We start from the raw sequence: 20,507 nt of genomic DNA, 5'->3' as shown, positions 1-20,507 counted from the left end.
AATTGGAGGTCCTTGCCCAGTCCGTGTCCAATCCCTGCCTAGAATCCCTACCTCTCAGTCCTTGCTTAGCACCCAATCCCTGCCTCCCAGCCCTTGCTTAGCACGCAATCCCTGCCTCCCAGCCCTTGCTTAGCACCCAATCCCTGATGTCAGTCATCGCCGACACCAGAATCTTCCTGTCAGCCATTAGCCACAACACACTTTGTGAAGTCAAGAAAACCCTGGAACTAGGAGCCAACCTGTATTTGGATTTATTCTTATACGAGAAGAAGAAGAAGAATTAAGCCGTCACGGTCCTAAGGAAAGAAAACTTCCGCTGAGAGTAGTCAGTCACCTTTTCAATCGAAGAAAATCTTTATTTCGCATTTATTATTCCCGTTGACTTTTAACGGGATACAAAGAAAGCGTAACCGGAAAAATGTATGTGTGTGTGTGTGTGTGTGTGTGTGTGTGTGTGTGTCGGTAGCAAAATAGAGAGACTCGACCCGGTCCGACACACGCTGTGTGTTTAGTAGATTACTGACTACGCGTGTGTTCGACGACTCGAGACGCGACAAGACCTGTGGCGATTCAGTGAGGAATCGGCAACTGACAGTACGCGTGGGCAGCATATTAGGCAGTGAATACGTGTGGGCCCTTAACATTTAAGTGCTGACATTAAATAAAAATATTTGTGTTAGTGCATGACATAATCAGTCGGGAGGTGAAAATTTTGGATTTGTATTTTTTTTTCATTTTCAGAAAGAACATGCTCCCCATAACATTTTAATTTTTATTTGAAGTAAATCGGGTAATTTTTCTTGAAGTTATTGTCAGATGTATGGAAAAGGTGTGTCAAACGATTTTCTTTCACTGCGTGATTTCTTTATCATTCGTCGGCGTCTCTTTCAAAACCACTTCAAATTCTAGTAGACAACAATCTTTGCAAAACAGAAGCGTAATATCTAGGCGGTCGACCAACTAGAAAGCCTGTGAATGATCGAAGACGCTTTACTCACAATTCTATACGAATAGATGGTGGCGGTAGATTAACCCTCTAGTGTTCAGATTATTTTTGGATGAGGAGATGACTTCCCTACATGGCCATGTCAATCATGTAGACATCCTTTGATGATATAAACCTCTACTCTTTGATGTATGCAGTCGCATTTTCGTTTTCTACGGTCACTCATGGCAGCAGCCTCTTATGGTTTTCACACTATTATGTTATGACGATCAACCCAATCAGCAAAGTTCGGTCCGCATTCGTGCACCGTCGCAAACCCGCCGGGTAGCATCGTCACAACACACCGTTCGACTAGATGCTCTGCCGTCTCAGGTTCTTGCCCACAGCGGGTACATGTTGGACAGGTAGAAAGACCCCACCGATGAAGCGCACTTGCCGTTAGGCAGCTCCTCGACCGAAGCCGATTCGCAGCCACCCAGTGTCTCCTCTTACTGGTATCAAAGCCTGGCAACTTCTCACCAAGCTTAGAGTTAGAGGAGTGTACGTCCCGCCCCACGAGGGATTGAATTCGTCCAAACCGACTTCCATCTTGTATGTGCAGCTCTGTCCGTAGTCAGGGATTCTGCGTACAAGGGTTGCCGGGACTTATTTCGGCTCGAAACGGGGGCGCCGACCATTATGCGCTTCAGAGGGGTATCCCCATTCCCTCTCTCCTTGATCTTACTCAGCCAGTTTCCGTAATCGTCTCCCTCCGGATATCGGGGGGGGGGGGGGGGGCTGGATTGCTGCCATTATCGGGCCCCATTCTCTTGGAGTTGTTGCCAGCGCTCCTGACACTATGTGCATCGACTTGAGAAGTTTTACATCCACCTTCTCAACGTTTCTGCTTCTAACCCACACTGGAGCGCGGTGGAATAGCAAAGTGGTGCACCTCCCTTCCCTGAAGCCCGCCTGCTCGGGTGGCAGGGCAGCGTCTAGGACCGGCCCCCATCGGTTTAATAGAACACGCTCCAACAATTTGTGAAGACAGCTCAGCAGAGATACGGGTCTGTAACTGTCGGCCTCCTTCGCCGGTTTCCTGGGCTTCAGGATGGCAACTATATTCGAATGCTTCGACACTTGTGGGAGCTTTCCTTTTGCAAGGACGTCAGACATTGCCTCTGCCAGCCAGGCTCGTGCCCTGGGGCCCAGATGCGTCACCATATCGGGACATACACCATCTATCCCTGCTGCTTTGCCGTTCTTTACATCGCTAATGGCGAGTCTAAAACCGTACGGTACGCCTTGCGGACACTTCGCTCAAAAGCCTGATTAGGGACCCGTTTGCTACGGTTCTTAATGTTCTTGGCAATTGTGTCTGCCTCACACTCCGGTGCAGCCTTCGCATAATTTCGGTCCGGGTCCAATTTCTTTACCAGACGCCAAGCGTGGCGGCTGGAGTGTGTAGAGTCGAGACTTTCCACAGTTTCCTGCCACCGTTGCTTCCTTCCCTCTGCCAGAGACTGAAGTAGTCTACCGGCTACGTCCTGGGACTGGGTCTGCTGGTACTCTTTGTACAGCTTTCCCGACTCTGCTGTCCAGCAAGGGGTGTAGAATTTCCGTTTGCCTCGTGGAATAGAACGTTGAGCGCTCTTAACCAGTAGCCTGCTAAATCTGGTTATATTCTTGGACTTGGGAGGAATGACAGGGCCAACCTGCTCAATATAGATATAGGAACTGAATTCCTCCCAGTCAGCCTTCCTGAAGTTCCATCTGCAAAGTGGGAGAGACTGCACCTTCGGTAATGTCACCCCCGCTGTGACAAGAACCGGCCTGTGCTGGCTATGCGGAAAGTCCCCGAGGACTGTTAGCTTCACCTGCAGCGGTTCACGAGGGTGAGGTCTGGAGTATACTCCTTCTTATGGCGGGTACCCCTGAAGGTACCCTTGGCTTTAGGATCGTAAACTAGGTGTAGATCATTACAGTCCATCCATGAGCGGAGTTGTCTTCCTGCCTCGTTGCAGTCTCGGTAGCCCCATTCGTGATGGTGGCTATTAAAGTCTCCCAGACAGATGGAAGAATGGCTGACCACCGTTACCGGTGGTGTAGTCCAAGTCGCTCTAGGTGGTTTGTAACTATTATGCAAACACGGTCCACCTACTTCCACGGAAATTCGGTTCACCCCATTGCCGTCCGTTAAGCTCTCTACTCTCTATGACACTTACTTTCGATGGCTCTTTAGCGTAAACGCTAACCCCTCCTTTGAGCCTCGAAGTGTCCTCGCGTTGGACCACCGTATAGCCTGGGATCTGGAAGATTGCGCGCCTGAATAAAGGTGGGTCTCCTGTAACAGGAAAATGTCTACGCTATGAGCGGCCAGTAGCTTTGACAAAAGCTCATTTTTTTGTCATATTCTTGACTCTCGATGTTTAAGGACAATATATGCGTCAGGTCGCTATCCCCGACATCGCATTTTCTGTTCGGCAGGCCGCGAACCGAAGGTGTGGAGGGACGCTTGCTTTCTTTTCGAACGTACCGACGACCCTGGCGACACGAACGCGGTATTATTTGGCTAGGCTTCGCCATTGACTGTGCTGTATTGGAAACATCATATCAAGTATGTAGTGTGGCGCTCGGGATAGCGGCTGCTATTCGGGCACCGGGTTGGACCAAATTTAGTCACACACCGGGGCGAGCAGCTCATGTGGCTCGATACCCGGGATGGTCTCGTGACGACACACAGGGATTTACAACTTTGCCCTCCCGTGTGGTTCAAGCCCCCTCACCAGCTGCAAGGTAAAGATCCACGAGGGGGGTCACTCATGGCTAAACTCCGCCCAGAAACGATTTCATAGTTCCGACCATAACCATGTTTCAAACTGTTGTTATCGTGAGTTTTCTGATCGAAGAACGATTGGCTATTGAGCATTTCATGCCAAGGCTGTTTTTGTTTATTTTAAGGGTTTTGCGGCGCTTGCAACACATTAAGGTCATATCAGCGCCAGTAAAAAGGAAGAAAATGGGATAATAAAATGATCTAGAATTACAATTCAAGCACTCAAGAAAAGGTGAGACAAAGGGGAATTGGTTCAAATAGGAAAAATGTAAATTCCAAGAGCACACTATCAAAGTTACTTAGTTTAAGATCACCTAAAGGTCTCACCCAGACACCAGCACAAGATCCCACTACTGTTGTTTTTAAAGGTTTTACGGCGCTACTTGCAACACATTAAGGTCATATCAGCGCCAGTAAAAAGGAAGGAAATGGGATAGTAAAAAGTTGTAGAATTACAATTCAATCACCCAAGAAAAGGTAAGACGAAGGGGAATTGGTTCAAATAGGAAACAGGTGTAGATTCCAAGAGCACACTATCAAAGTTCTTAGTTTGAGATCACCTAAAAGTCTCATCCAGACACAAGTACAGGTCCCCACTAAGAGGAATACACTCAAATGTTTACCAAATATATATAATATATGTAAACAAAACATAAGTAAGTAAGTATAACAGAATTGATTTACAAGGGGGGAAAATATAATCTTCCAAAACTAACTATACAGCCAGGGCCAGGACAAAAACAAGTAATCTCATTCCAAGACAAAGACAGAAAGCAAGTTGGAAAACAGATATAGGGGGATAGAAAACGCAGTAAGTATGTATCTCCCTGCCCACTATGGGAGGTCAGGAACCCTGCTCAGGATGCCAGGACTAACTGAAGACTTAATGTCAATCCAGATCAAGGAAAGACTAGAGCAACACGGAAAGTGAAAACAGGCATCAGGCATGGAGAAGAGAAGACACAGCAAGTGACCTCTCTATCCACCATGGGAGGTCAGAAGACTTTAGCACCAGCAAAATGGAAGAGGGAAGGAAAGGATGGGTTTATTTCAGTTCAAAGAAACATAAAAAAGGTTCCAGTCAAATGGATGCAAAAAAAATCAATATAAATAAATAAATGCACAACACACAAGCAAAAGTTCAAATGTATTTTATTCATCAAATATTGTACATTAAAAAGTGAAACATGAAAAAAGAAGGTTGAACAAGCAAAAGGACATACAACAGCTTCTCACGAACTATTGTTTATTTGTTTTTAAGGGTTTGCAACACATTAAGGTCATATCAGCGCAGGTGAAAAGAAAGAGAATGTAAGAGTAAAAAGTTTTAAAATTTCAATTAAAGCACCCGAGAAAATGTAAGACCAATGGGAATTGGTTCAAATAGAAAACAGATGTAGATTCCAAGAGAACACTATCAAAGTACTAAGTTTGAGATCACCAAAAAGTCTCATCCAGACACAAACACAGGTCCCCAATATTAGGAATGCACTCAAATGTTTACAAATTATAAATTATACGTAAATAACACATAATACAGTGTATAACAGAGAGATGGGTTACAAGACAAAAGACATATCATCTCCCAAAACTAACTATACATTTGACTGTTTCCCTCCCAGCCAGGATCAGAACAACACCAATTAAGCTCATCCAAAGACAAAAAGCATGTTGGAAAACAGATATAGGGGGATAGAGGACACAGTAAGTACCTCCCTGCCCAATATGGATACTTGGCAGGTAGGCTAAAATTAGAAATGTAAAATTCCCAATTAAACACCATTGTTTGTTTTTGTTTTTGTTTTTAGGGTTTTACGGCATTTGCAACACATTGATGTTTGTTTTTAAGGGTTTTACGGCGCTTGCAACACATTAAGGTCATATCAGGGCCAGTAAAAAGGAAGAAAATGGGATATGTTTTTGTTTGTTTTTAAGGGTTTTACGGCGTTTGCAACACATTAAGGTTATATCAGCGCCAGTAAAAAGGAAGAAAATGGGATAGTAAAAAGTTCTAGAATTAGAATTAAAGCACCCAAGAAAAAGTAAGACATAGGGGAACTGGGAATAAATAGGGATCAGATGTAGATTCCAAGAGCATACCACCAATGTACTTAGTTTGAGATCACAAATAAGTCTCATCCCGACACAAGCACAAAATCCAACAAAGAGGAATACACTCAAATGCTTACATTCTACATTAAAAATAACAAACAATAATAATACATAACAGAGAGATGATTTACAAGGAAAAAAATATCATCTCCCAAAACAAAAACTATGCATTTGACTGTTTCCCTCCCAGCTAGGACTCAGACCGGGACCAGAACAAAACCAAGTAATCTCATTCCAAGACAAAGACAGAAAGCAAGTTGGAAAACAGATATAGGAGATAGAAGACACAGCAAGTACCTCCCTGCCCACTATGGGAGGTCAGGAACCCCACCCAGGAAAACGGGATAGTAAAAAGTTCTAGACTTAAAATTAAAGCACAAAAGAAAAGGTAAGACAAAGGGGAATTGGTTCAAATAGGGAACAGATGTAGATTCCAAGAGCACACCGTCAAAGTACATAGTTTGAGATCACCTGATAGTCTCATCCAGACACATGCACAGGTCCCAACTAAGAGGAGTACACTCAAATGTTTACCAATCATATAATATAATGTGTAAACTAAACATAATACAATGCATAACAACAGAGAGATGATTTACAAGGAAAAAATATCATCTCCCAAAACTATAACTATACATTCGACTGTTTCCCTCTCAGCCAAGGACTCTGACCAAGGTCAGGACAAAACCAAACAATCTCATTCCAAGACAAAGACAGAACGCAATTGGAAAACAGATAAGAGGGGATAAAAGACACAGCAAGTACCTCCCTGCCCGCTATGGGAGGTAGGAACCCCACCCAGAAACACCATTGTAACCTGTGGTAGTAATGCTGTATAAATTAGTAACACGATACAACCACGAATGTACATCTACAAACTAAACCATGAAAGATCATTACTAAGAAAAGCGTTGCTGAATAGACTCACATGCGCCTCTCAATAAAAAAACAATTTATATTTCAAATTGAACACAAACATTTTCAATAATTTTGTCAGTCACTCCAACATCGACAATTTTCTCAGTAATCTTTGACAGCTCTAAGTCTATAGTATTTTCAATTTCACATTCATGTTTGTCCAAAATTATACTACACATTTATGAATAGCTGTGTGAAGAATAATATGGGATTGTCAAAGAATTCTAGATTTTCAATTGAAAGCACACGAAATAAAGTCAGACAATTTTGCTGTTAAGGGTTTTATGTCACTTTCAACACATTTAGCATGGGTCAAAGTTAGGTCATTTCAGCGCCAGTATAAATGAAGAAAATGGGAGAGCAAAAAAGTTCTAAAATGACAATTAAAGTACCCAAGAGAAGGTAAGACAAAGGAGATTGGTTCAAATAGGAAACAGATGTAGATTCCAAGAGCACATTATCAAAGTACTTAGTTTGAGATCACCTAAAAGTCTCATCCAGACACCAGCACAGGTTCCCACTCTAGATACATCAAACGTTTACAAATATTATATATAATAATCATATATATAATATAAAGACAACATAATACACTTCATAACAGAGAGATGATTTACAATGAAAAAAAATCATCTCCTAAAACTAACTATACATTTGACTGTTTCCCCTCTCAGCCAGGGCACCCGGCCAGGACGGGGACAAAACCAAGTAATCTCATTCCAAGACAAAGACAGAAAGCAAGTTGGAAAATAGATACAGTGGGATAGAATTTATTTTTTAAATGAGCTTTTCTATAGAGCAATATCCACAGACACAGTAAGACCTCCCTGCCCACTATGACTAGTTCAGTGTTGTATACAATGGAGATCCAAAAGATTTTTAAAAAATGCGTACAAAGTTGCAAAATCGAAAATAGAGCACTAAATTTGATAATAGGCAAATAGACCATACCAGTGTTGTATTAATAGATAATTTAAATTTACTCTTTATAGACACTATAAATAGTATCCACTTTTAAATCTAATATAACCCACCCAGATAATACTATACTGAACTCCCGATATGAACGTCCAGGTCAACAAACTGATTAAAGTGTTTAAGAACACTATAAAAAATAAATGCGTAAATGCCAGAGCAAAAATGCATAAGAATACACATCTTTTCCTTTTTACTGGCGCTGAAATAACCTTGACTTGGACCCATGCTAAATGTGTCGCAAGTGACGTAAAATCTTTAAAAGGTAGTTATCACTAAATTGTAAAAATGTCAAAGAATAATTATTACATATACAGCCCAAGCCAATAATTGGAACGCCATATTTTCAGAAGTCGCTTAATAGTCTTCAATAGTCGTAACGTCACTTCCTTCCTAATGACGTATGGTAACTTAGTAACACTGGCTCTAAATTTATCGGAACATTGGCGGACGCGTATGAACTATTTCTCCGGCGAGCTGAAACGCGTATCCAGAGGGAAAAAAAACCCCGTCAATTTGATCATGTTTTGACTTTTACACATTCTGATCACAAGGCATATGAAAAGGGAATGAAAAGTTCTAGCCAGCACGAAGAATAAAAATTAATGATTTTCTTTGTTTAGAACCAAGATGGCCGCCGTTGCCGGGCGCGTGACATCAGACTACTGACTGAATCCAATTCCACGTTATCAAATATATACCGAGCCCTATTGACACGAGCAAAAATGGAATTTTCTCATAACTTCACCAAGCGAAAGAAAGTACATTAACTAACAATGACATTTGAGTCTATCATCGCCATTACCTGTTAGTTAGCCCATAGTTAATGAAAGCTCATGTAATGACACAATTGTTTCTGTTGAAGAGGAATTTTTATGTTTTCAAGGGTTTACGGCGCTTGCAACACATTTAGGTCATATCAGCGCCAGTAAAAAGGATGAACATTGGATAATAAAAACATTCTAGATGTACAATTCAAAGGACTTAAGGAAAAAGTATGACAAAGGGGAAGGGTTCAAATAGGGAACAGATGTAGATTGCCAAGAGCACACTATCACAGTACTTTGAGATTTTAAATGTTTCACTGCACACCAGCATAAGATGGCACTAAGAGGAATACACTCAAATGTGTGCAAACCATATGTTTAAATTAAAACTAAATAATCTCATTCCAAGACAAAGACAGAATGCAATTGGAAAACAGGGGCATAGAAGACACAGCAAATACCTCCCTGCCCACTATGGGAGGTCAGGAACCCCACCCAGACGATGAGGAATACAGCACTGATTAAAATGTGTTGTAATTTATTGTACAGGATTCATGCGTCTTTAAATCACCAGGCAGTACATCAACATGCCATATAAATTTGTGGTCATACTCACTCTCCCCCATTTTCCATCCCTACCAAAAACATTATGTCAAATGTCGAAAAAACAAACGAAAGACAAAATACATTAAAGATGCTATGAATTACAATATACACAGCTACTGTAATATAAACGGTGTGTAGTTGTTGACATGTTCCAATTATGGAGGCCACTCACTGAGGGTGTTAATAGAAGTGATTTACACAATGTTTTTCCAATTAAGCTGCTAGCACTGTCCTCCATCTTTACAAATCTGACCTCCTGTGAGAACAAATGTTTTACAATTTAACTTGTTGAATTTCCAAAAGTTCCCAACTCCGATGAAAACATCAAATCCAACAGAGTAACAAGGAGTTCCATTGTCTATAAAAATAGCAACGTTCTAAATAAAAAACCCAAGTTTTAAATCATTGTACTGTTCTACTGATTTACAACAACACATGCTTTTTAAATCTCTTTTCTCCTTTCAGAATCAAGTCCTCAAAGATTTTTATTGTGAAATGCTGATGAACAAGGAACTGACACAGGACTATGCTGGTGTTAGGTAACAACTCCTTGAGTCAACTTTGCAAAATTCCATGTCCAAGATGATGGTTTTAACTTTGTACACAACATATAACGTTTTGATGAATCACAAACTTCATCTACAGTACAGAACGAATCATCTCCTGTTAGTGTTGAAATTCAAATGAGTAAGCAGTGTTGAAAAACCTCTGATAACCCATGAGGCTCCTTTTTCCTTCCATCAAAGATGGTTGTCCACTCATGACCACACTATATGTGGCATTCTTGTGATCTATATTTTTCTGAGCAGGAACAGCTCGCTGTTCATCAGTAAAATGTCTGGTACTAGGATAGGGACAAGCATCTGAGGAAAAAAATGGCAATAGGTTAATAACGAAAGTAATTTAGAGAAATCAGCATTTATTCATGAATAACCAAGAGGTGACGATGTACAAATGGTGGTGTAAACAAGGCTTGGAAATATGGAGCCAAAGATCCCCTAGATTGATAAGTGCTAAATAAATGAGCAGTCTATTAATCTATTGAGATTAATCCTGACTACTTTAGATTGGGACCACCAATCCATCATTCGAATTCTAGAAAAATACACCCATGACAAAAACAGATTAACTCAAATTTCAATCATTCTTGCCAAAGTGGAATAAAAAAGGCTTTAGCTGAGATACCCTTGTTGAAACCCAAGCAGAGGAACACAAGATTACTTTGAAAATCTTCTGATAGGCTATCAATCCAAATCGAACACTGAATCATTGATCAATGCGTCAAATAAATTTGATGAAAAACTAAGCACCATGTGTAATAAAGCCCAGAATTTTTTTTGTTTCAGTGCTGGTGGTGACAAAAAGTGAAAAGTAGGAAAATGTTGAACGATTGCCCCATTTCTACTGCACTAAACCCCACTTTTAGAGCAATTGAGATGATAGACTATCATTGATACTCTAGCTAACTTCTGGAGAGTGGGAAACTGCACCTGTGTGTTCCACCACACATCAACTCACATTGTTTCGAGAAATTGTAATTTTAAAAAGGAGGAAATTCCTCCTCTAAACTACAAAACCGCGGATTTCCGCAGATCCGAGGAAAACCATCGGCACTCTTGTTTATAAATAGAAAATCGTCATACACATGCAGATGACACAACTTTTGGGACATTATTTCCAAGATGACTAAAGCACTCCCCAATGATAACGAAAACTATGGACTGCACTAGCACAACGCAAGTCCAGATATGATCTGTGAAGATGCACAGTCAGAAGTGCAGAAAATCACTTTTGCTTTATTATCTTAGTACATCAACAAACAATTAATTAAACAATATCTCTGCCATATGCCATTGGAATGAAACATACATCCATACACTATTTTATTTTAGCAGGCATTAGATGTCGCTCTATTAGAGCGATATATAGAGTTACCTGCTAGGCAGCGCTCAGAAATTATTCGTCCTGACTGTATCGACTTTCCCAAGTTTAGTGTTGTGACCATTTATTCATTGCTAATTATTCAGAACCAATTATTGTAAAAATAAAAAAAAAATGAAAATAAAAATACTAACAGATGAGACCATTGAGAGGAGTGTAATAGTAATATTCTTTAATACCTGCAACTCCGAACTCAGTCCCAGTGCATGCACCTCAAGCTCGTGCAACAGCAATAGAAAATTTAAAAATTTAATAATAAATGCAAGATTTCAATGATCTTATAATACTAACTTCCTGAGCGTCACCCCGAGATAATACTGCTTCATTGAGATTGGTCACATTTTTTGGGGTCAGGTTATGTTAATGGGATTTCTACTCACTCAAATATCATGTCCAGGAAATGATTTTATAGTTAAAGCTGAATCATGGCCCTGACCCTTTAACCTTTGAGTTGCCCATCTTTGGTGCTGCCAGGCTGAACACGAACACCACTACAGATACTGGAATGCCATCTGAAATTTAGATTAATCAACATTAATAGTAATGTACAAAACTGAATGTTATAACATCTACAATATATATGCAGGATGCCTACATAAAATGTAAAAAGAGCAAAACACTAAACAAGGGACATTCGAGTTCAAAACCCTCCTAGTTAAAACATGAATACATCACGTAAAATCCAGTTAGACCACCAAACACAAGATAAATAGCACAGTGCAAGAATACAAAATCACTAAATAAAAAACACATTCCAGTCAAAACCCATCATTCAAATTGTCATGCCTGCCCAATGTGTAGGTCACACATATAAAAGCAGGGTTCAAATTTTTTTCTGTACAGCCCATATTTTTGTCAACGAGCACAGAATTACTGGCCAATCTAAAAATTATAAAACTATTTTTACAGATTCATATAATAATAGTAACTTGCAAACCTTCCTTAAATTAAAGGTAATTCAATCACCCGTTGAATTAAGTGATTTGAACCCGGGACCTTCCAGTTCATGGTCAAACAACTTCACCACTACTCACTACACTACAGATCCATCTGACCTGTGGAGATATCTAATACTAATTATGTTATTAAGAAGAAATAGAAAAAAAAATCCACAAAAAGAACTGAATGTCACTTGTATTTTGTTGTTATTGTAAATGTCATTTGCAAATTAGCAGAAAAAACATGCTTCCCTTCTTATAGGCTCTATTTTTATGATTACCAACATACTGGAGATATCTAGTATTACATTATGTGTAGTGTCGCCATATAAAGTAATATATAGTTATTTCATTCTATTTTATTCACCATCAAAATCGACAGATTAGCTGGTAGAGCACTTGATTCACATGCAATGGGACCGAGATCGATCCTGGGTGCAGCCGATATTTCTGACCCCCTCCACCACCCCCATCCACCCAGCAGTGATCGGGTAGCTCTATCTGTTAGATCTGGTGGAAAGCACTTTGCCACAGACCACTGTACTACTCAAATGGTAGCAATCCATTACTACTGTCTGTTTCACACTATAGAAAGCGGGATAATCTCCTGCTCCATGGGCCGAATAGCTCTGAAAGACTACATGAGACATGAAGAAAACCAAATTTTCAGTTCAGAAAATTGGATATTTGAATATTTTACAAAAACTTGCTCTCAGGTCCATTTTTGAGGGGCTATACCTTTTTTTTTTAATTAATCAAGCTAAATCTCTCCATGCCTACGGACATGTTGGACGGTTCAGGCATTTATTAGTAGTTTGGTATCTCCAATACTATATTGTTCCTCGATATTGTTGTAAATTCGGTTTTATTTGCATTGACTTGGAGGTTATATTTCATGAGGGTATTTTGTATGATGTCTATATTTGCTGGTGTTGATCCAATAAAATCAACATCATCTGCATAGGCGATTTCTCTAGGGATTGCATTCTCAATATGAGTCGTTGGTTTTGGAATGACTTTTCGAACTTCTTTCAGAGCGTGTTCTAAGTATATTGTGAACAGAATCAGGCTCAGACTATCTCCTTGGGGGTCCCGATGTTACTTTCGAACTGCGTCTGTTTTGTGGCCCCGTATATCCTTGGTTGTATCTTTGTGTTGCTGAGGAGAAATCGGATTATTCGGAGCTCGTCTTCGTCTACTTTGTCTGTTAATATCTCCAAAAGTTTTCCTCTGTCGATCGTATCATAGGCTGCGGACATATCGATTCCGGTTATTGTTATGGATATGTTTTCTTTGAGTGCCTTTGCTGCCAACCATTTATGTGTCCATACAACGTCCGATGTGTTTCGGTCTTGGCGAAACCCGCTTTGGCTATGTGATAGATATTTTTCTATTTTCAGTCTAATTCTGTTGAGGACAATAGTTGACAGTGTTTTTCTTATGGTATTCAGTAGTAATGTTATTGGGCGCAGGTTGTTTACGGGTCCTTTCGTTTTTCCTGGTTTTTGTATTGTAATTAGGACACCGCTGTTTATGTCCCAGTCTTTGTGTGTTGAGAATGTTTTGTTCATTATGTTTGCGATGCTCAGATCCAGGGAGAGGGTACCGCATTTCAGCAATTCAGCGGGAATTTCATCTTCGCCTGGGGATCTGTTATTGTTTAGGCACTTTATGCTATTTCTAACTTCAGTTGTTGTGATGCGGTTGTTTAGGTCTCTAGGGTTTCCTGAGAAGGGCGATATTTGTGAGACTTGTTTGTGAAATTTCTGCTGGAAGTGGTCAGTTACAATGTCAAGGATATCGTTGGGATTTGTTGTCTGTTTGCCAAATTTATCCTGTAGTTTTGGGTTCTCGAATGGTTTTCGGTTCAAAGATTTCGTCGCTTTGAACATAGTAGACGATGCGTTATTTTTGGACTTTTCTATGTCTTCAAAGGAACAAAGAGGAATGGAAAAGAACAAAGAAAGTCGGCTCACTAATTGGAGACACCGAGGATGCACAAAGAAGAAAACAGCTATCAAACGCCGCACTCAGTAAACTCACCAATGTATGGATTAGAGGTGACAAAATAAAGAGAAAAACCAAACTGAAACTGTACCGTGCTCTTGTAAAACCGGTACTTCTGTATAACTGCGGCACTTGGGCGTTGACAAAATCCGAAGAAGAACATCTGGATGCCTTCCACCGCACACAGCTAAGAAGGGTACTGGACATCAAATACCCAAAAAAGATCTCAAATGAATCACTCTATAAGATCACCAAAGAAAGACCAATCTCCCTTGACATTTTACAACAACGATGGCAACTTTTCGGTCACATACTACGCAGGGACAAAAACATACCAGCTAACCAAGCCATGTCGGGATACTTCCAAAAACACGGGAACCTTTTCAGAGGAAGACCGATCACAACACTCCCTGTGATCCTAAACAAAAACCTCACAACACTTGGACAAAGCATTAGTCTCATAACGGCAGGGGACCTTGAAAATCTGAGACCCTAGCAGAGGACAGGCAATATTGGAGACACCTCACACAGGAAATACTGGAAACAGCCAAGGCGACCCGATCTTTCGGTCGAGACGTGAAAGGCATCTAAGTCAGTAAGTCAAGTAAGTCAATACTATATTATTATCATGGTACGGACTTCCCTAGGTTCTTAGCATACCTAAGTAGGGGAGGTTTTTTTGGTACTATAACCCGATGAAACAATGTTTCCCATCACTTGCAATCTCAAAACTGTAGGAAACACAGTAACTAATAATGGCATCTGCCGTTAAATGACAACCAACTATCAAATTGTTTTTGAAATTATAAAAATAACAACACTAGGCACTTTGAACTTTGATACAATTTTCAAACTCAAAACATCTCAATTTGCAATTTGACCCAGTCAGGTAGAGGGGGCATGAAAAAGCATTTAATTTGATACCTTACTTTTCTCTATATGAGAAAAGCTTCAAGAGTTATCTATTTTCAGGTGAAAATCTCAGTCAATTTTACAGAGTGAATCTGTGATCTCACTGCTGCCTCAAAACCATTGTCTCGTGGCGATCGGGAAAGTTAGGGTTTTGCAGTGAACGCGCCCCACATATTTTTTTCAGTAATTTTGTTTCAATTAAAAAATAAATGGCAAGTGTTGGGTATCATTTTAATATATAATCATTTTCATGTATGGTAAGTATGGAAAAAATCAGGGTTAAATGAAAATTGAAAAAAAGATGAGGTTTTTGTCCTAAAAAAGAATAGTTGATGACGGCGACTAAAATAACAAAGTGTGCGAGTGTATCAATTCTTATGATGTATTAAACATAATTAATATGGATCCATAATATTAAAATTTCTTATTCTTATGATTTGAAAATTGACTTTAGCATTTGCTTTCTGAAAAATACAATCATCAGAAATTAAGAATGAAATACTCCATTAAAAAGCTTGCATGAAAACCTTTAAAATTATGGTACCAAAATTAGCCAGCTACTTTCACAAATAACGCCATGACCATGGTGACCAAAACAGTAAAGGGTAAAAAAAATGTTTCACCTGACAGTACAGTGAGCCATATCGGCAGCCACGTGAATTGAGTTATCACAAAGTGCCTAACACCACTGAACTATATGAGTGTCTAGGGAGACCAAAATGGGCCATCTTGGCTAGAAAGACCAAGATTTTGGCTTCCCCGTGTAAAACCACATTTCAGTTTCTGTTTAAGGGACGATTATTTTCTTCTATCTAGTTATTGCTTTAAAATTTAAAAAAAAAAAAGCTTTGTAATATCATTATCATGACCCCCCCCCCCCCCAAGTCAGAAAAGAGATTGCAAGTTATAGGCCGTCCAACACAAATAATTTAGCACGGTGAAAATAGTGTGTCAGGTTATTTTAGTAGGTTAGCTAGAGGTCGTTAGTTTCCCCTATTAGGGTAGTTAAAATTAAAGGTACTAGGGTGTATTTATTCGTAGGATTAGTTGAGCGAATATTTCGTAAGGCCTCCCACAGCTATAATAATACCAGCGGAATGGTGGATTCAGAATTGATTACAGCTACCGATCAAAATCGCCCACCAAGATATTACCGTCCGGTGAAAATAGTCCCACACCATAATCACCGTACAGTGAATATATCATTCCACTAATTCCACACCATTATAGTGAATATAGTCTCCCACACTATTAATAATAATAGTATTATCACAGTATACTGAATATATATATATATATATATATATATATATATATATATATATATATATATATATATATATATATATATACACCATTATCACCGTACGGCAGGGTGGTATTATTATTGCCATTGCTAAGCCAGTTTTTTTAAAAAAAGAAATAAAGAAAGAATATGAAAATGAACTTGAACAGCAGCAAAACCAAACAAGTAGTAAATAGAATTTTTTTAAAAATCAAACTCGCCTCTTCAACATAAAGAGAAACAGTTCCATAAACGAAAATACGGTTTGACATTGTCATTAGGTTAGGAAGCCAAAATTGGCCAGGGACCAAGATTTTAATCTCCCTCCTAGTAGAGAGGTGGGCCTTTGGCCTACCAACCTCCGCTGCACGTCCAACTCGCCTTGAGCATGCATTCACGTAAAATATAAAGATCTTTTTAAAAAACCTACCTCTGTTTCAAAAACTAGCATCTTTCAACTTTCTAAGAAACATTTTGATTTTTCAGAACTTTAGTTCGTTAAAAAAATACCGGCCAATCTGACCCGTTGAGTCGAATGAAAACGAAATTTTGTTGTTTACACGGTTCAAAGGAAATGCCGTAAATAAGCTTTCATGGACTTCCTGTGTTGTTTTTATAGTGTCACGTGACCGTTTTGAGAAATTTGTCGTCTGCTACAAATAATTAGACCGGTAGGGGGTAGATATTTTCGTTGGAGCAGAGAAAAAGTGAGTATTATTTCTTGGACTTGTAGAGAGGCCTAGGGTCCACCAGCAGACCAGTTGATTGAATGAAAGAGAAAAAGGCCTTTTTTACCCGCCGCCACCACCACCTTGAAAGAGTGGAGGGGGGGGGGGGGTGCATGCCGACGAGAGGGAGACGTGTCGATTGGTGACCTTGGTGACGTCGAGCATCTCAAGGATGCTGGCAGTTGCAGTTGCAGGTGTTCTTAACCCCTTAACAGCGAAGCTAATTTTTTGCTTTTAGATAGTAGTTTGCTTTTATCTTTATTATTGTTAACGGGGAATACAGCGTTTCCACCAAGAGAGTAGTCAGACTATCGCAACTCGGACTTCAATTGTCTATAATAGTTTTGCCGTTACTTGTCTTTTGATGATAGAAGATTTGGTGTTAGGTCAAAGATCGAATTTCGCCGCTAAAAGGTTGCATTGCTACTGGGTTTGCTCTCCCCCCCCCCACCCACTTTTTTTTTCTTCTTTTTTTTCACCTTAATATTGTTGATTGCTGCTATTTCCTTTTTTATGATTAGCAAGTGCCGTAGGAGTCTCACAGGATGCAGGAGTACTGCAATTAACCCTTTGCCAGTGACACTGATTTTTTTGTTTTTCAAATAATAGTCTTCATTTATATTATTTTTTAACGCAGAAAAAAAAACGTTTCCACCATAAGAGCAGTAAGAATATTGATAAAAAGCGCTTTGAGCACATTGGGTGGATATTGCTCTATATAAAAGCTCAAGTTTTTAAATTGTAATTTGTTTTTTGTCTTTTGATGAAAACGGTAATTTTTTATTTTTGGTCCAAGTAAGATTGATATTCGCCTTTAAAAGGTTAAGTTGTTTTGTTTTTTCAGGGTTTTTTTTGTTTTGTTTTTCAAATGCGGATACGCTGCTTCTTCTTTTTTTTCCTCAACTGGCAAGCTATCGCTGTACTTACCCGCATGGCTTGCACACACAAAAGGATACATCTAGGTCACAAAACCTTAAATCCAGGTCACAAAATCAGACAACTAGGTCACACCTCAAGACATCTCTGTTTCGTTTGTTCCAAGATAGCAAAACAAACCAGACGTCTTGGAGTTCGAAAGCGCTTTCCATAAAATATTTGGTATTTGCAAGACCCCCAGAAACCAATTCCCTATACAGCTCTTGTGCACGGTTACTTATGACCTTGATTTCTTTCGTACCCACCCCCAAAATCCCACTTATTGTGTGTTATAGGCAGAACATAATAAATAGCTGGGCTGCCACGTGCGTGACTAAATTGGCCAAAGAGAGAATCTATACTTTGGCATTAGACACCAATTACCCGATGTCTTGGTTTTTAATCCTAGCCGAGTGAGAGAGAAACAATCATACATGTATCTGCAAACAGCAGAACGTTTTCATTTTACATTGAGATGGTAAGGGATAACACTATGATAAGAAAGAAAGAGAGAGAGAGAGAGAGAGAGAGAGAGAGAGAGAGAGAGAGAGAGAGAGATGGGCGGGGGGATGGGGGGATAGTAAGGGGGAATGGGAAAAGATGAAAGAAACAATGGGTTGCCTGATGACGTAGATCAAAGGATTGTTACAGCGGTGTTCACGGAGCGTACTTCGTGAAATTTTAACCTTTTACAGTGACACTGATTTTTTTCTCCAGATTGCTTATGCAGAATAAATCGTTTCCACCAAGAGAGCAGTAGTAAGAGTATATTTCGACTCGGGCTTCAATTAAACTATAAATCGCAAAGCTTGTCTTACTTTTAATGATAACATTAAGACTAAGATCTGGAGTTTGGGGAGTGTAAGATGGAATCTCGCCATTACTGGTTAAAATTGTTTTGATTAAACAAAAACAACTCACACACACACACACACACACACACACACACACACACACACACACACGAGCGCGCGCGGTCACGACAGCGAGGACCATCACTGACAGACTGTTGCAACGGTAAACCGGTTTACGTGTACATAGATCCTGAGGCTAGATGCCCCCTTACCGTGTACGTAGGCACTCCCAAAAAAAAAAAAAGGAAGAAAGAAAGAGACACACACACATACTCTCACACACACACACACACACACACACACACACACACACACAGTCTCGCATCCTCTACGAACTAATTTTGCGCACCAATTTTTACTGCACTTATGCACCAAATTGCATACCTATCTAGGGACACTTTTTTCCGTATCTTTTTCTCAATAAACTTTTTAAAAAACCTTTGTTTTGCGCGGCAGGCGGCTGGCACTAGGGGGCACCAACCATTGAATCAGACGAAAAACACATACGATTTAGCGAGGAATGAATCATGAAAATATTTAGGATATAATTTCAAACACAACTTTTGATATTCATCAAGGATTGTCTAGTACCGAATGTTTTTTGATAGAAAACAAATGTATCTTCAAATCTAAACTGCTTTTGACGGTAAGCGGTAAGTTTTTTATTTATTTTTCTGTCCAAACGAATTATTTGTCCTGGTTCTAAGTATTGGTAACACCGGCGCAGCTCTCTAGTCTCCTCTAACTCCAAGCCACTCTCTCTATGAAACTTTAGTTAATATTTATTGGTGGACATATGAAAGTCTATAGCCATAACCGCTAATAAGATCTCCCTTTTCATGTGTAGATTTAGTTGCAGTACAAGTGGAGAAGGGAGTCAGAGTGATGATGTGCTAAAAGAAGATAGACGCGGTTTTCTTTTTGTTTTGTTTGTTTTTTACGCTAACATCCTCCAACTCCAATAATAGAAAAAAGCATCGTTCCTATGGGTGGAGGTGACAGATTTGAATACGCTAAGACTAAGGAGGATGAAAAGTCCTCCGACTTAATTATTTTACCGTCAGCTTAAACTTACTCTTCATCTTGATGCCATTGACCATGTTCCTTTCACGTTTGTTTTGCTTTAGCTAACCTATTATCGAGGCAACTCCACTCCTTTCTCTTGTTTAGTTTTGGCGGGTATTGAGGAAAATTTCTATCGATACCAATAATACTCTAGACAGTAGTCAATATATTTAATTATTTACAGCGGTGGTTCACCCATGGAGGACACATAGGTACTGCCATACTCTAAATTTATTAAATCTTTTATTTATTCCATTTAAACTCCAAATATAGATGTCAAATATTCTTAAAAAGCCATTTTATCTAGTTTAACCCAATGTCAATACTATTTTGGTATCGATAAAAAGCATCACGTGACCACGTCGCCATTTTAGCCTCGGATTTGGCGAGCACTCCGTCCCTAGGGGAGGGCATCCGAGTCACCAAAAGGTCACCGATGTTTTAGGTTTTGAGAAGTCAGGTCATCGACGACTGAGAATTTCCCGACCTCCACTTAGTTCTCGATGCTTTTCTCGTCTCGAGAATCTTGGTCGTCGATGCTTCTCGTATTGAGTCCCGAGTCTCGAGACTATACTGCGCGAGCGACGCACGCGTTACTAACAATGTGTACTATCTGCATTGTTCACCCCTCTCTCGTCGGCGATGATTCCAGCGAAGCTCGAGACTTTTTTGCGTCTCGATGCTTTTTTGAGTCTCGAGACTCAAAAAAGTCTCGAGCATCGC

The 20,507-nt window shown here is 39.8% G+C and overlaps 1 long non-coding RNA gene across 4 annotated transcripts; it reads right to left on the bottom strand.

The window, feature by feature from the left end:
• Positions 1-9,770: 9,770 nt before the first annotated feature.
• Positions 9,771-19,848, bottom strand: LOC144961739 (uncharacterized). Of its 4 annotated transcripts, none has more exons than XR_013643264.1 (3): positions 19,795-19,848; positions 11,461-11,592; positions 9,771-10,002 (listed from the first exon to the last, which is right to left on the bottom strand). It is a non-coding gene; the product is annotated as an uncharacterized LOC144961739 (long non-coding RNA). The 4 variants fall into 4 exon arrangements; XR_013643265.1 differs by lacking the exon at positions 19,795-19,848 and adding an exon at positions 16,653-17,007; XR_013643266.1 differs by lacking the exon at positions 19,795-19,848 and adding an exon at positions 16,444-16,547.
• Positions 19,849-20,507: the final 659 nt, after the last annotated feature.

The sequence above is a fragment of the Berghia stephanieae genome, unplaced genomic scaffold (genome assembly GCF_034508935.2).
Source record: "Berghia stephanieae isolate SIO BIC M18660-M18661 unplaced genomic scaffold, UCSD_Bste_1.3 scaffold39, whole genome shotgun sequence".
NCBI classification, from domain to species: Eukaryota; Metazoa; Mollusca; class Gastropoda; order Nudibranchia; family Aeolidiidae; genus Berghia; species Berghia stephanieae.
This window is presented reverse-complemented; position numbering and strand designations above follow the sequence as displayed.